Genomic DNA, 17,303 nt, shown 5'->3' with positions numbered 1-17,303 from the left:
TTTATTTATCTTTTCCTTTAATCCTAATTCTATATATAGAAAATGACTTAATAAGAACACATGTAAAACATTAATGTATATGTACAGTGTTCACTAGACTGTTCACCACTGAGGGGAGGAGCATGAGAAGAGTGAGTAGAAGGCAACTATGTAACCTATAATTTATGCATGTGATTGAATGTTGAAAAACTTTCCTAACATGTGATTGGAAAAAATAAAATTAAAAAAATCAATGAAAAAGTAAAAAAAATGAAAAAAAACAAAAAAGTAATTTATTTAACCATCATAACAATGTAAAATAGGCATAATAGGTGGAAAGTTCTACCTTACATTAGAAGAAATTTATGCTTAAAAAGATTGAATATCTCCTCATGATCATATAACTAGTTGGTGTCTGACTCAGAATTCAAACATGAGTTTTCCTAACTTTTACCAAGTAGTCTCTAAAATTGCAAAATTTTCCTAAAAGTTGCCCTGGAAGGTAATTTATTAACATACTAAGAATTTGAAATTTAGACTGCTCAAGTGACATATTCAATGTCCTATATCTAGTCATTGTCAGACGTTAGATTTGAGTCAAAGTCTTTATTCCAAATCCTTTCCTCTATTTCCTACTCTAGCCACGGGGGTGGGGGGTGGGGTAAGAGGTTAAAAGGGAAAGAAAGTAAAGGCTATTTTGAAACTGCCTCAAATTTGTAGAAATACTTTACTAACTTGATATGAATCAAACTACAGGATTCTAAAAATGTCATGTAGAAGATCATCTTGGGCATCTGTTGACTATGTGTTCCAGTCAATGAGACATTCTTGTAGGGGAAAAAAAATCTTGAGAAAAGGAATTATTTTTTCTATTAATATAAATATAGTATCTTGCACATAGTAGCTACTTAATAATACCTGCTGCATGAATTAATTTAATTCGAAAAAAGATCATGAATTAGAATTTCAACTTTTTCCATAGCCAGTTCCACTGTAATAACCCATGATCTCAGGAAATTTGACTTTTCTTTCTCTCGCAATTTAAAATGATTTCCTTTTGCACAGTTACCAGCAAGGAAGCATGGAGAATAATTGGCTGATGTTCATCTTTGTATAGTGTTCCTTTGCATATCTCAAGGTTGAAAGAGTTGATGAATCTGAATCTTATTCCTTACTTGAATAATCCCAGTCCCTATATTAACAATTTCAGTATGTATAATGGATAGAAAGGACATATTTGTCAGAATGTTATGGGAGGAGGGAAGGAAAAGTCTATAATTCTATTTGAACTACTTCAAACATAACAAAGATGATATTTGACCTTTTCACAAATTATGTCCTTTCTCACATTATTTATCAACATACCTATAATCTATCTTCTGTCTTCTCCTGTACATAAAATCCACCTGAACAAAGGGAAATACTTATAAATATTATTAAATTATAGAGTGTGAAGCTGATATAAGGTCATGGAATGCCTTATGTCTCTGAATTCATGTGGTAATAATGGTCCACAGTGATAAAGCATTTCCTAGATGAAGGATTATTAGGAACATTTATGTCACTGCTATCTCTGAAATCCAATTCTGCTTCTTTTGAAGAGAGATGACACAAATGAGGAGTCAGAAAATGAGCACTTCTAAATTAAAGATCACTCACTGGTACATTATATAGATAAACAACTCCCTGGTTGCAAACAATTCCCTGGACAGCTATTTGCCTTTGTAACTAAGACACTGAGTATACTAGGCTTATGTTTTGGGGAAAGTTTTTTCAAGTTTCTCTCCTAGTGTCTCTCCATTTCATACACATGCAATTGTTCAATACATAACATTGAAAATTTTAACTTAGATTTTTATCACTGGATCAACAAAGAATTTTATAAAATATAGCATGGTTAAAAATGATAACTTATCTAAACAAACCTATTTATTTAATATAATTCAAATTAAATTATCAAAAAAATATCAAATTAGGAAAAAACAATTAGACAATTCATTTAAAGGAAGAAAAGGTCTGAAATATCAAATGAATTAGTGGGGGGGAGAAAAAACAGGAGATTTAGCAGTTCCAAGTCTTAAAATATAAGGCTGTAATTATGGTACTAAGAAATAGAATGGGGTAACTAGTTGGTGCAGTGGATAAATCACTGGCTTTGGAGTCAGGAGGACAGGAGTTGGAATCCCAGCTCAGAAACTTGAGAACTAGCTATGTGACCTTGAGCAAGTCATTTAACTCTGATTGCTTCAAATCCAGGACATCTCTGGTCTGATTCATATCTGGTCACTGAAACCAGATGGTTCTGGATGAGAACTGTGAACTTAGCACAGTACCCCCCCACACACACACTCAAATCCAATTCCTGTGCTTGTCTTGGCCTCACCTCCTTGATGTTATGGTCCTCTTCAAGAAAGAAGGACAAACATCATCATCATCATCATCATCATCATCATCATCATTATTATTATTATATTATTATTATTATTATTAAGAAATATAAAGGTGGATCAGTGAAACAGAATAGACAATCAATTTATATCAGCAAATAAAAATAGATACCTTGCATTTGACAAGTATAAAAGCTTATATTCATAGCAGCCCTGTTTGTGGTAGCAAAGAATTGGAAATTGAGTAAATGTCCATCAATTGGGACATGGCTTAATAAACTGTGGCATATGTATGTCATGGAACACTATTGTTCTGTTAAAAAATAGGAGGGATGGGAATTCAGGGAAGCCTGGAAGGATTTGCATGAACTGGTGCTGAGTGAGATGAGCAAAACCAGAATAATACTGTGTACCCTAACAGCAACATGGGTTGATGATCAACCTTAATGGACTTGCTCATTCACTCGGTGCAACAATCAGGGGCAATTTGGGAAAGAATTATGAAGTTTTGAACAAAGACCAAAGATTGTTACCTTTAATTAAAAAAAGATGTAATCTTATTATATTTTGCTATCTCTTATACTTTATTTTTTTCTTAAGGATATGATTTCTCTCTCATCACATTCAACTTAGATCAACGTATACTATGGAAACAATGGAAAGACTAACAGACGGCCTTCTGTGGGAAGTAGAGGGAAGGGAAGTGAGATTGGGGAAGATTGTAAAATTCAAAGTAAATAAATAATTTTTTAAAAAGTATAAAAGCTTGATTTTTTGGTATTAGAATTCATCATTTGGTAAAATTTGTAGGAAAAATAAATTAATCCAACATAAATTGAGCATAGTCCAATATCTTACACCATTTACCAGCATAAAAACATAACCTTCAAATAATCTAGATATAAAGAAATATGTTGCAAGAAAATTTGAAGAACATGTATTGTTACCTTTCAGACTTATAGATAGATAAATAATCCATGAATAAAAAAGAGATAAAGTATGAGGTACAAAATGAATAATTTTGATGACCTTAAATTAAAAATGTTTTGACAAATAAAATAAATGTAGCCAAAATCAAAAATAAAAGAAGAAAATTGGGAAAAATATAATATAATTCCAAGATAAAGATCTAATAATGCTAATACATAAAAAAAATTTGCCAAATTTCTAATAAAACGAGTCATTCCCCAATTGACAAATAGTTAAAGGACATGAACAGGCAGTTTACTGATGAAGAAAGTTATAGTTGTCTAAAACAATTTAAATTTTTATTGGCTAGAGAAATACAAATTAAAGCAATCTTGAGACATCATTTTACAGCTATCAGATTGATTAAAATGATTGAAGGGGAGTGCTGGAGGAGATATGCAAAAATTGTGACATTCATTCATGGTGGAATTGTGAACTGAACCAAACATTTAAAGAGCAATTTGCCCTACCTGCGCACCTTTGATCCCATGTCTTTTTATGTACTTCAATTACTTCCTTTCTTCTGATCTTCAATCTCTCCCAATTTTATAATTGCTTCCCTAGTTCCTTTCAAAATGACCAAATTTTAGATTAAAATTTATTAGAATGAAAATATATTAAATTTGATTGTACATATACAACTTTTATCAGAATTTTAGCTATCATTTAGTGGAGGGAGATAGGAGAAGGTGCAAATGGATGAATGTTGAAAACTCTCCTTGCTTTTAATTAGGAAAAAATAAAATAAAATTTAAGAAAAATGATTTGAAGCTAATTGATCTGACCCAACTAATAAGTGGATCATAGAACTAATCATAGAAACAATCAGTAACTTGAATAAAGAGAAAGACAACAGTGAGACTACACACGAAAATTTGGATGCAGCCAAATTATACTTAGAGGAAAATTTATATCTCTAAATACATCAATCTAAAAGGGGGAAGGAACAGATTAATACATTGAAAAGACAAAGAAGAAAAACTAGAAAAAGAACAAATGAAAAATTTTCAATTAAACACCAAAATGAAAATCCTGAAAAGCAGAGAAGAGATTAATAAAATTAAAAGCAAAAACCCCCCTAATAGATAAAACTAAGAACTTGTTTACATAAAGTATTAGCTAACTGATAAAAATGGAAAGTAGAGAGGAAAGTAGAAAACCAATTTACCAGTCCCAAAAAATGAAAAGAGTAAATTCACCATCAAATGAAGATGAAATAAAAAAAGAAACTATCAGGAGTTATTTTTGTCAATTAAGTGCCAATAAAATTAGCAATCTATGTGAAATCGATGAATATTGCTCAGATTAAGAATATGAGAAATAGAATAGAATTTTATCATTTTTACATCCATAGTATATCTCTTATTTAAGTCCTTTTTACTTGCCCTTCCTTACCTGCCTTTAGGTCCTCATCACCTATTGCATAGATTATTATAATAACTTCCTAATTGGTCTTTTTTAAAAATTTATTTTTATTCTCATTTTGTACAAATGTTTTTTTACATTAATAAAATATTCTTGTTTACAAGTAAACAAAACACCCCTCCCCCCATTAATATAGATAGACTTGTTTGGGCAAAAAAAGTAAAGGGGAGAGAAAAAAAATTAAAATTAAAAAAAATAATAGCAATAATTGTAGGTATGGCCAGGTGGCACAATGGACGAAGCACCAGCCCTGGAGCCATGAGCACCCGAGTCCATATCCAGCCTCGTAAACCCAACAATCACCCAACCTTGTGACATGCAAGCCACCTGATCCCCACTGCCCTGCAAAAACCAAAAAGAAAAAAAAGACCCAAAATAAAATAAAATTGGAGTAATAGTAGGGGTGGCTGGGTGGCAGACAGAGCATTGGCCCTTGAGCCAGGAGCACCTGGGTCCAGATCCGGCCCCAGACACCCAAAGATCACCCTGCTACATGGCCCCAGGCTATGTGGACCCAGGCAGGCCACCCAGCCCCACTTGCCCTGCACCCTCCCCCAAATAATAATAACAAAAAATGTGCTTCAGTCTTTGTTCCAACACCAACAACTCTGTCATGGGTGGATCAAATTCTTTATGATAAGTCCATCACAAAAGTTACTTCCATATTTTTCCAACCTTGCCATTGCTGATCGCAAGTCCCTCCTTTCTTATTTCTCCACTACCATGTACTATATTTTCTCTCTCCTTTCACTCTGACTCTGCTGTAGGGTCACTGAGTGGTGCAGCAGACAGATCCCTGATCCTGGGGCCAAGAAACCCTGAGCCCCCATACCACCCCTCAGGCCCAGAATCCACCTGGTTCTATGGTCCTGGGCAGGCCTTCCAATCCCAGTCCCTTGCAAGAAGTAAGAAAGAAAATGTGTTATATCTGACCACTCTCCCACCATGGTCCATCCTCTCCTGCTTTATTCACATCCCCACACCTTCCCCCTGCTCCTCCCTGCTTCTTACTCCAGATGTCTATACCCCATTGAGTATATTTGCTGTTTCCTCTCCTAACCACCTCTGATGAGAGCAAAGGTTCCCTCATTCCCCCTTGCCTCCCCCCTTCCATATCATTGCAATAGCTCATTGTAATAAAAAAATCTTATTGTGTGAAATATCTTGGCCTATTCCCCCTCTCCTTTTTCTTTCTCCCATTCCATTTCCCCTTTTTTTCTATTGACTCCAGTTTTACATCACATTTTATCTTCGAATTCAGCTTTCTCCTGTGCTTCAACTATAAAGGCTCCCTCTACCTGCTCTATTAACTGAGAAGGTTCATATGAGTATTATGAGTGTAATTTTTCTATGCAGGAATACATGCAGTTCATCCTCATTAAGTCCCTCATATTTCCCCCCCTCCTCCAATCTCCATGCTTCACCTGAGTCCTGTATCTGAAGATCAAACCTTCTGTTCAGCTCTGGCCATTCCAAAAGGAACATTTGAAATTCCCCTGGTTCATTGAAAGTACATCTTTTTCCCTGGAAGAGGACATTCAGCCTTGCTGGGTAGTTCATTCTTGGCTGCATTCTAAGCTCTTTTTCCTTGTACTATATTGTATTCCAAGCCCTACAAGCTTCCATTGTAGTTGCTGCTCAGTCTTGTGTGATCCTGACTGCAGCTCCACGATATTTGAACTGTGTCTTTCTGGCTGCTTGTAATATTTTCTCTTTGACTTGGGAGTTCTGGAACTTGGCTATAATATTTCTATGGGTTGGTTTTTTGAGATCTCTTTTTTTGGGGGATCAGTGGATTCTCTCCATTTCTATTTTGCCCTTTGCTTCTAGAATATCAGGGCAATTTTCCTGTAGTAATTCTTTGAAAATTATGTCAAGGCTCTTTTCCTGACCATGACTTTCAGGTATTCCAATAATTTTTAAATTAACTTTCCTAAGTCTGTTTTCCATATCAGTTGTTTTTTCAATGAGATATTTCACATTTTCTTCTAATTTTTCATTTTTTGGGGTTTTGAAATATTGATTCCTGATTTCTGGTAAATTCATCAATCTCCCTGAATTCTATTCTTTGTCTGAAGGATTTGTTCTAAAGTCTTTTTTTGAGCTCTGTCATAGCCTGAGCCCAATTTCTGTTTTTTGGGGGGTCTTTAGATGCAGGAGCTTGTGCTTCCTCATCTTCAGACTGAGTATTTTGATCCTTCTTGGGCTCATTTGCAAAATATTTCTCAATGGTTTTCCTCTTGTTTCTTTGCTTGTTCATTTTCCCAGCCTAAGCCTGCTTTTGGGAGTGCTTCCTGAGATTTTGGGACACTCCCACAAGGGTCTCAGTGTGTGAGGCTCTGTCTTCCCTCCTGGTCTGTGAATGAACATAAGCGCCCCCTCTGCCACGGGCCGAGGTGGGGGGGGCCCTGTTGTTCTATGGGGGGGCCTAGACTGGGATCAGGATCTGAATGTGGTCAGAGTCCCAGAGTCCTGTTCCAGGGACAGAGGACAGAGCTCTGCAGTCTCTCTCTCTTCACTCCCCTCCCTCAGCTCAATGGGCTCATTCCCTGGGGGCTCCTGCTTACCAGCTCCTCCTGCTTCTGTTTCTGGGTCTAGGCTGTGGAAAGACCAAGCTGCTTGCTGTGTGCCCTGAGGGCTGGGCTCCACGTGCTCCCTCTGGCAGAGGTCCCCAGCTGTTCCCCCACTTTGTGCCAGTTGCTCCCCGGGGTACAGCTCAGGAGACTCCCCCCTGTGCGGTGAGCCAGGCTCCCAGTGCCCTGGGGCTGCCTCCAGGAGGCTGAAGTTCTTTCTCTCTGGTGGGGCACCCCTCTGGCGGGCTGCCCCTCTGACTCCAGGGAACAGAGCCTTTCTGCTCTTTTCCAGGTTACCTTGAGTAGGAGAACTGCCTCACTGGGTCCCTTTGTGGGTTCTGTCTCTCAAAAGTTTAGTTAGAGTCCTTAGCTTATGAGTTTTATTAGAGAGCTCCTAAGACTGGATCCCTTCTTGTGCCATCTTGGCTCCACCCCTCCCCCTAATTGGTCTTTCTTACTCAATTCTTTCCCCAGTGCTATCTATCTTCTGAATAACTTACCAAAGTGATTTTACTTGAGTGCAGTTCTGGTCATGTTTTTCTTTTACTCAACAAGCTCCAATGTTTCCTTTATTGCCTATAGGACCAAATATGAACTCTAGTGTTTGGCTTTTAATGCCCTGTACAACTTGGCCTCAAGTTACTTTTCCAGTCTCATCATTCATAATTTCCTCTTATACACTCTGAAGTCCAGCCAACTTATTTTTCTGTTTCTTTCAAAACATTCCATCTCCCATTTCTATGTCTTTGCAATGTTTGTCTTTCACTCATTAATATCACTCTCTCCTCATCGCTGTTTTGGGAATTTCTCTCTTTTAAGTTGCAGCTCTAGCATATGAAGTCTTTTCTGATCCACCCAAAAAGTAGTTCCCAACTTCTCTGATTACCTTATATTTATTATTTATTTATATTTCTTATATTTATTTTGTATTTATATGTATATGCATATATATGCATTTACATATAAATAATAGAGTATAAAAATTCTTCCTTTCTTTCTCCTTCCTACATTCCTTCTTTCCTTCCTTTCTTCTATAATTAATGTATCTCTATTGAAAAACTTAGCATATTTCCTGTCACCCACAAGGCACTTAATAAATGATTATTTGTTGATTAATTAATTAGAAACAGTATGATCCTACATGCTCCTATGTAGGAAATTATGGAAAACTAAACACTAATTGAAATTTGGGATTCTGGATTTTATCCCTTTCTATACTCCATAATGTAGAGCTCTAGGAGATTTTATGATTTTTATAACCACATTTTTTTTTTTTGCTTTACCTCTTCTCTTTTGCCAGAGAAATTTAGTCATGGAAATTTGTATAATGGGAGGATCAAGTCTTCAGAGTATGCTAGGATTTGCCCTTCTTTGTGTGATATGCAGAGTATATGTGGATGCACACATGTTAAACATTTTTTCACTATAACTTTAAGAAATGCATGTGACAAGAGGTATATATGGTTTTATCAAAGAGGTGATTGACTAGAAATAGTACTTTGAACTTGGACTGCGAGAACTGGTGGGAATGTGATATCAAAAGGTCTTAAGTAAGATATCCAGCATACTTACTAGATCTCCAAAGTAAGATTTATAGGATTACAGAGATAAGATTCATACAGAATGAAAAGATGAAATTAAAGATCCATCAAATTACTGAAGAAACCTGACTGCAGCTACTGTTACTGAGACTTGGTAGAAGTCATTGGAAAAGTTTATGCTAGCAACTATAAACAGAATTCAGATTCTTGCATACATACCTGTAAATAGATTATATAAATATAAGAATTATATTTTGTTACAAGACAAAGAATTAAATGAAATGCATACATGATGTTTTTCCTAAGTACCCTCAGATATTTTGCATGTTATTGATATGATTTATATATGTTTGATATTATCTGATATATTTTTGCCCCAAATATGATTATTGGTGATTTTCTATAGACTAGTTTTATTCTTCTCCCAAACTGTATGACACATAGTATTATATTCATCTAATGTACAATTTGTTCATAAACCTGGTATTTCTGATTTGGAAGCAGTTAACAATAGCAAACTATTGATCTCTTAATAATTAGAGAGATGTTCTTTTGTTTCATTAATCCAAGATTAATGAAAGTAGGGGGTTGGAGCCAGGATGGCAGTATAGAGGTACGAATTCTCAGAAGTTCTCCTGCAGAACACTCCAAATGCCTTAAAATTATGACTCTCATGAAATTCTAGAGTGGCAGAACCTACAGAAAGTTCAAGTGAAACAATTTTTCAGGTCAAGACAACTTGGAAGAGCTTCAGGAAGGGTATACCCTTCCTGGGCTGGAATGGGTCACAGCACAGCCCAGGCCATGCTATGTCAGAAGCAATGAACTCCAATCTTCCAGGAAGAGCCTGTGGGGCACCTGGGTTCCTGGGGCAGGGGGCTGGGATCATGACAATAGGGGTGGTTTCCAGACCTTTCAGTCCAGCGATTGCCAAGGATGACTTGCAAAGTCAGTGGGAAAAGTCTGTCTCACCAGAGTGAGAGTGGAGTCATGGGTCACTGTATAGCTGAGCCAGAACTCTCACAGCTCCAGGGCTGTCATCCATAGACCAGAGCATAAGCAGGAGAGCAATCACAATCTCTCATAAGACCTTGGAGGAATTAAAGGCCCTGGGGAGGTGTCCCAAAATACTCAAAAAGCTTGGGAAGTTTGATAAGACCAGGTCATAGATTGGAGAAATTAATAAACAACAAAAAAGAAGAACCTGACCATAGATAATTACTATGGTCCCAAGGAAGATCAAAACATATACTCAGAAGATGATAAAGTCAAAGCCTAAAAGAAAAATATGAATTGGTCTCAGGTTATAGAAGAGTTCAAAAAAGATTTTGAAAATCAAATGAGGGAGGTAGAGGAAAAATTGTGAAGGAAAATGAGAGAGATGTAGTAAAATCATAATAACAAAGTCAGCAGTCTGGTGAAGGAGATACAAAAAATACTAAAGAAAACAACATGTTAAAAACCAGTTTAAGTCAAATAGAAAAATCAGTCCAAAAGTCCAATGAGGAGAAGAATACCTTAAAAAGCAGAACTGGCCAGATGGAAAAGGTAATAAGTTCTCTGGAGAAAAGAACTCCTTCAAATATAGAATGGAGCTAAGAAAAAGCTGATGATTTTGTGAGAAATCAAGGAACAAAAACCATAAGAATGAAAAACTAGAAGAAAATGTGAAATATCCCACTGGAAAAACAACTAACCTAGAAAACAGATCTAGGAGAGGTAATTAAAAAAAATTATTGGGTTACCTGAAAGTCATTACCAGGAAAAGAGCCTAGACTTCATGTTTTTTAAGAAAATCTCCAGGAAAAGTACCCTCATATCCTTGAAGCAGTGGGTAAAGTAGAAATTGAGGGAATCTACTGATCACCTCCTGAAAGAGATCCCAGAATAAAAACTCCCAGGAGTATTATAGCCAAATTCCAGAATTTTCAAGTCAGAGGGAAAATATTACAAGTAGTAAATATTGTAGCACTACAGTCAAAATTATACAGGATTTAACAGTATCTGCATTAAGGGCTCATGAGTATTGGAATATGATATTTCAGAATGCAAAAGAGCTTGGATTATAACTGAGACTCAACTACCCAGCAAAACTGAACATCCTTTTTCAGGAGAAAAGATGGACTTTCAATGAAAGAGAGGACTTTTAGTCTTTCTTTATGAAATGACCAGAGCTGAATAAAAAAATTTGATCTCCAAATAAAGGAGTCAGGAGAAGCAAAGAGAGGATGGAAGAGAAGGGCAAACTATGAGGGATTTAATGATATTGAACTGTTTGTTTTCCTGCATGGAAAGATAATACTGATAACTCATATGAACTTTCTCATTTCTTGGAGCAATTATGAAGACAATATAAAGACAAGGCACAAGAGAGAGATAAATATGAAGGTATAATATAAAGATGGATTGAATGGATGATAAATGAATATTCTGACAGAAAGGGAAAGGAGATGTAGAATAGGCTAACATATTTCACATAAAAGAGTCAAGAAAAAGCTTTTGCAATGGAGTGGAAGTGGGGAAGGTGACAGGGGTGGGGGATGGGAGTGGGGTGATTAGTGAGCCTTCATTCTCATCAGAAATGTCTCAGAGAGGAAATAACATACACACTTAAGAGGGTAGAGAAATCTATCTTACCCTAGAGGGGGAAAAAGAGAGGAAAGGGATGGAAGAAAGGGGACGGGAGCATGGAAGGAGGGTGTAGGTGAGAGAAGAAAGGGAAGATTGTGGGAGAGGATAGTCAGATAAAACACACTTTTTTTCCAGGGCAGTGAAGTTGGGTGACTTGTCCAGGGTCCCACAGCTGGGAGAATGTTAGGTATCTGTCATAGAACTGGGCTCAGGGTCTCCTGGCTCCAGGGCTGGAGCTCTGTTCACTGTGCCACTTGTCTGCTCCATAATACACTTTTGAGGTAGGACACAGTGAAAAGAGAGAGAATGTACTAAATTGGAGTGAGGAAGAACAGAATGGAGGGAAATACAGTTAGCTATAGCAATTGTGGGGAAACATATCAAAGCAATGCGCATATGATAAAGAATGCAATCCATCCCAAAGACAGAGCTCATGGTCTCTGAACACAGAATGAAATACATTTTTTTCTTTTATTCTCACTTTATTTTAGTTGAAGTTTCTCTATCCTTGGGGGGGGGGGCATTTCCACCCAGTCTAATGCAGTTTGGTATAGAGACTTACAGGAAAACTTGGGTTCAAATCCCACCTCAAACAGTAGGATTTATGACCCTAGGTTTCAGTTTCCTCATCTTTAAAATATGCAGATTATATATAATAGCCTGTAAGTCCTTTATTTAGGTCTAAATCTGATTCTGTTATTCCCTTCCCCTTGGTCAATATTGGACACATGTAGCTATTCATTGCTTTAAGAAATTAATATAATTAATAATAAATTGTCCAATGAGCACAAGATCAAAAATTTTAACATTCATTATTTTTGCATTTATCTTACATATAATATATATGCATATACTCCGTTACAAAGGAAAAACTATCTACACTAGGGTATGGGTGAGGTTCAAATTTTACCTAAGGAGAAAGATTTCAGGTCATCTATTCTGTGACACAGAGTCATTGAAAAGACAATCAACACAGAGTTGAAATGTTTGTTGATGACTTATGAGACCCAAGAGGCCTGGCTTCTCAAGAGCTATATTGGTTTCACAGTTTAACACTTGTATAAACCTACTTTTGTTGAAAAAACTAAAAGAAAAAAATATTTGAAAATCAGGAATTTGCTTTATTCCACTTACCACCCAAGGAAACACATGGGGTAGGGTGAAAAGAGAGAAGGGAAAAGTCTAGTTACTTTTTCATCTATCATCACATTGAAATGTAAAATGCATTAGCTGTTTTGAGCAATTAATGCCTACTCTGTGATAACTATATGATCTTTTGCATTAGAAGTTGATTTACTAAGGGGAAATGTTTGCCAAGATACTGGGATTATCTCTTCCTTTCTAATAAACTGACAGGAGAGCTATAAATGCTAAATTACTGAAAGAAGATTTCAGCTTCATGTCAACTAAAGATTGACTCTTCTCAGAAATATATGTAGGAATAATGGTGGCCACATGGAGATTTCCTCCATTATCCCATGGTTCTTAACTTAGAGAACTTTAGCAACTGAACTACCAATATCATTGGAGGTAGTTTAGGTTCTCATTCAAAACATTGCTCTTTAATGTTTAAAAATAGAGCTAATTAACCTTAGAGTAATGGATACCATAAGTAGACATTCTACCATGAGATATTATCATAAAATCATTTATTTCCTATTTCTCCTGTGGTTCATTAATTCTTTTGATTATAGCAACGAATTAATAAACTTACATTATTAGGTTAGATTATTGTGGGCCCGAGTCAAATTCACATGGTGTCCTAGATAAATCACTGAACACAAAATCAGGTAGACCTGTAGTAAAATTCCATCTCTTATATCTACCACCTGAGAGACAATTGCCAAGGCAGTTAGTCTTTCTGAATCCTCTATTTCTTCACCTATAGAATGGAAATAATAATCTCTGTAGCACCTGAATCTATAGCACTGTTATAAGGCTTAAATTAAAACAGATGAGGTTATCAAGTGTTCTGCAAATCTTAAAATGCTATATTAAGTTACTGATGTTGTTAATAACAGTAATAATACATATTTAAAGGAAATTTTCAGCCTTAACATCCTATGCAAGGTTCTCATACTAGTTTTTATTTTCTGCCTCATCCATACATTAATCTGACCCATTTCAATACCCTAATCTCACAGGGGAAAGATGATCAAAGACTGTGAATAGGAGTTCATACAGTGTGTCAAGTGCTGGGTCTAGAGTGAGGGAGACCTGAGCTCAAAATCTGACCTCAGATACTTACCAGCTGGTTTTTTTTTTTTAGTTTTTACAAGGCAATGGGGTTAAATGGCTTGCCCAAGGCCACACAGCTAGGTAATTATTAATGGTCTGAGGTCAGATTTGAACTCAGGTACTCCCGACTCCAGGGCCGGTGTTCTATCCATTGCGCCACCTAGCTGCCCCCTTACTTACCAGCTGTTTTAATCCTGGGAAAGTCACTTTACCCCATTTACCTAAGCTGAAGAAACTAAAATGAGCTGGAGGAAGAAATGATTAAAAATTCTTGTATCTTTGATAAGAAAACTCCTAAAGGGATCATAAAGATTCTAACACTACAACTGAAGCAACAATACAATCCATCTCTATTACTGCAAAGTAAATTGAAAATGGTACCCCTACTAAAAATTAATAAATAAATTTATAAACTCATCAAATTTGGAATTAAGATGTTGCTGAGAACATAATCCAAATAATTCATCCAGTTCAGTCCAATTCAAAAACATTTCTTAAATACTTACTGTATGTAAGACAAAAAAGCTAGATCTTGACATTGCAAATATAAAAATGAAACTTTTCAGCCTGCAGAGTACTTAGATGTCACTGAGATAAGACAAAGTTCATTCATTCATTCATTCAATTCTGCACCATTTTTCTCAAATAACATATAAAAACATTTAAGCATTCATTTTAAAAATTTTGAGTTTTTGTGCTCAAAGGGCAATAAAATTATGCATACCCTTAGATTCAGCAATACCACTGCTAGGTCTATCTTCCAATGAGATCACAATGTGAAAAATCTCACATTCAACAATATTTATGCCAACTCTTTTTTAGGTGCAAGGAATTGGAAATTGAGGAGATGGTCATCATTTAAGGAATGACTAAACAAGTTATGGTAAATGAATTCTTTGGAATATTATTGTTTGGTAAGAAATCAAAAGTGGTCAGAAAGATTTGCAAACTGATGCTGAATGAAGTAAGTAGAACTGAGAGAACATTGTACACATTGACAACAACATTGTGAGATGATCAACTATGATGGATGCAGCTCCTTTCAGAAGGACAATGCCATCTACATCCAGAGGAAAAAAAACTACAGAGCCTGAATGCAGAAGAAACACACACACCATATTCCCTTTTAAAAACTTTTTATGTTTTTTCTTTCTTTCTCATGTTTTTCACCTTACTTTTAATACTTCTTTAACAGCAAGACTAATATGGAAGTGTTAAACAAATACAAGTCCATGTATAACTTTTACCAGAATATTTGTCATCATGGGAAGGCAGGAGAAAAGGGAGAGTGGTAGAAACATGAAGAGCTCTTAACCTTGAAAATGAATGAATGTTGTATGGATACATGTATTTGGAAAAACAAAATACATTTTTGCATTCCAAATTCTCTATTTCCTTGCCCTTTCCCCTATTTGAGAAGACAAATTGATTATAGGATATGCATGTACAGTCATGCAAAACATATATCAATATTGCTTTGAAATAAAACATCATAAAGAAAATAAAAATGTATGCTTCGATCTGAATTCAGATTCTATTAGTTTTATTTTCTAGAGTTAACTAGCAGTTTTCATCTTAAATCCCTTAGAATTGTCTAGGATTATTGTTTTGCTCTGAATAGCTAAGTTATTCACCATGGATTATTATACAATCTTCTTATTAGTGTATACAATGTCCTCTTAGTTATTCTCATTTTACTTTGTATCAGTTTGTGGAAGTGTTTTCAGATTTTTCTGAGAGCATCTTGCCTGAAATTTCTTTAACACAATAGAATTCCATCACCATCATATGCCAAAAGTGTTTCCTTGTTCATCCTTGCCCCAATTTATGGACATTCCCTCATCTTCAATTCTTTGTTACTTCTAAAATAATTCTCACAAATATTTTTATTCATATAGTTCCTTTTCCATTTTGCTTTTTTGATCTTTTTGGAATATAGACTTATTGGTGGTATTTCTGAATCAAAGGGTATGCATGGTTTTATGAAAATGAAGTTTAAACATAGAAGTATATATGAAATCATGTGAGGAGTCCACTAGCAACAAAGGGAATAGAAGAGAAAATTTGAACTGAGCCTTGAAAGGAATCAATTATTCTAAGAAATTGAAGAGTGCATGGTAGGCATAGGGACATTGCTTGTTCAAAAACAAGGAAGCTCTAGATTGATCTCCAGCAGACAGGCAGGAAGGAGCAAAGGAGGAAACAAAGAAGTTTTGCAAAGAAATTATGCAAATAGTTCAAAGTCTCACAGATTGTAGTAGATAGTAGAGTTGGGATTTGAACTCAAGTCCTTGGGTTCCAAATTTCATTCTGCATTTTTTATTCATCCCTTAAAATAATTTTTTTAGCATCTATGAATGTATGTTCTTGTGTGTTGGTGAAATGTGAATATTTTCATCAGTCATATCTATGGCCAACTCTTTCAAAGAACCTACACACTTCTGGGGAGCTGTCAGCACCCTCTAATTATAGCTCCAAAGTCCTCAGGAAAACTAGATGAGGGAACAAATTGCAATCATAAAGATTTTCTCACAACTGATTTTTTTCCATCTTCCTTCCTACTTCCCCTCCCCCTTTGGCTCTGAGGCATTGCTGACAGTTTGACTTTACATTAACTTCACTTTGGTAGAAAAATGTGCCTGCATTTGCATTTGTTGATGTCTTTTATTTTATTTCATTTTCCTTCACCCACCCCTCAGCAACAAGTTACCTTGCCACAATAACACTGCTGAAAAATGAGAAGTGTTGTCACAAAAGAACTGACTATTGAGGACTAGCAATGAAAACCAAGGGCAAAGGACACAAGGCACAGCCCAGTCAACGGAGTTCAACATCTTCTCTGTCATCATTTATCAATTGTCTTGCTCCTCTCTTCACCCACAGTTTTTGGCATACATCCTCTTGTGGGGTGACCCTGATGTTGATGATCTGCTAACTTTTGCCTTGTGTGCCTGATGAATCTCAGCTGCTGCCAATAATGACTCTGGTAGCCCAACAAGAAAATTCTCACTTCTCTCATCCGAACTCCACATGTGTTGAAAAAAAAATTTTTTAATGTTTTTTGTTTTGAGTTTTCCGCAGGAAGAAGGAAGAAAAATCCAGACTTATGAAATGTGCCATAGCATATTAAAAGCTGTGTGATTAGGAATAAAAGAGGAAAAGAGTTAGAGATGAGTACTTAAATCAAAAAAGTAGAATTTTGTTAATGACTTTAAAATTGGATACTCTCATAGAGACAAGAGTGATGGCAAGGGAATCAAGCAACTAGTTCTCCAGTTGCGTTGTAAACCAGATGCATACCAGGCATGGGTGATGAGGAATTCTGTCACTCAGGATTCCCTTTGGAGTTCATGTTGGATTTTATTCATTTAACTGGGATACCTTAATTTCATTTAAATATTGTTATAAATACAGAAAACTCATAGAAATTTCTCTTTGTTATTTAAGACATTTTTATTCCCATATTTATCTGGATCTCTCTCTGCTGTGCCTCTTTGTACCTGACTTTCTCTCTGTGTATCTCTCTAAGGCTATTTTTTTCTTTTCTCTGTCTTTGACTG

Source organism: Macrotis lagotis, chromosome 3 (assembly GCF_037893015.1).
Source record: "Macrotis lagotis isolate mMagLag1 chromosome 3, bilby.v1.9.chrom.fasta, whole genome shotgun sequence".
Taxonomy (NCBI): Eukaryota; Metazoa; Chordata; class Mammalia; order Peramelemorphia; family Peramelidae; genus Macrotis; species Macrotis lagotis.
This window is presented reverse-complemented; position numbering follows the sequence as displayed.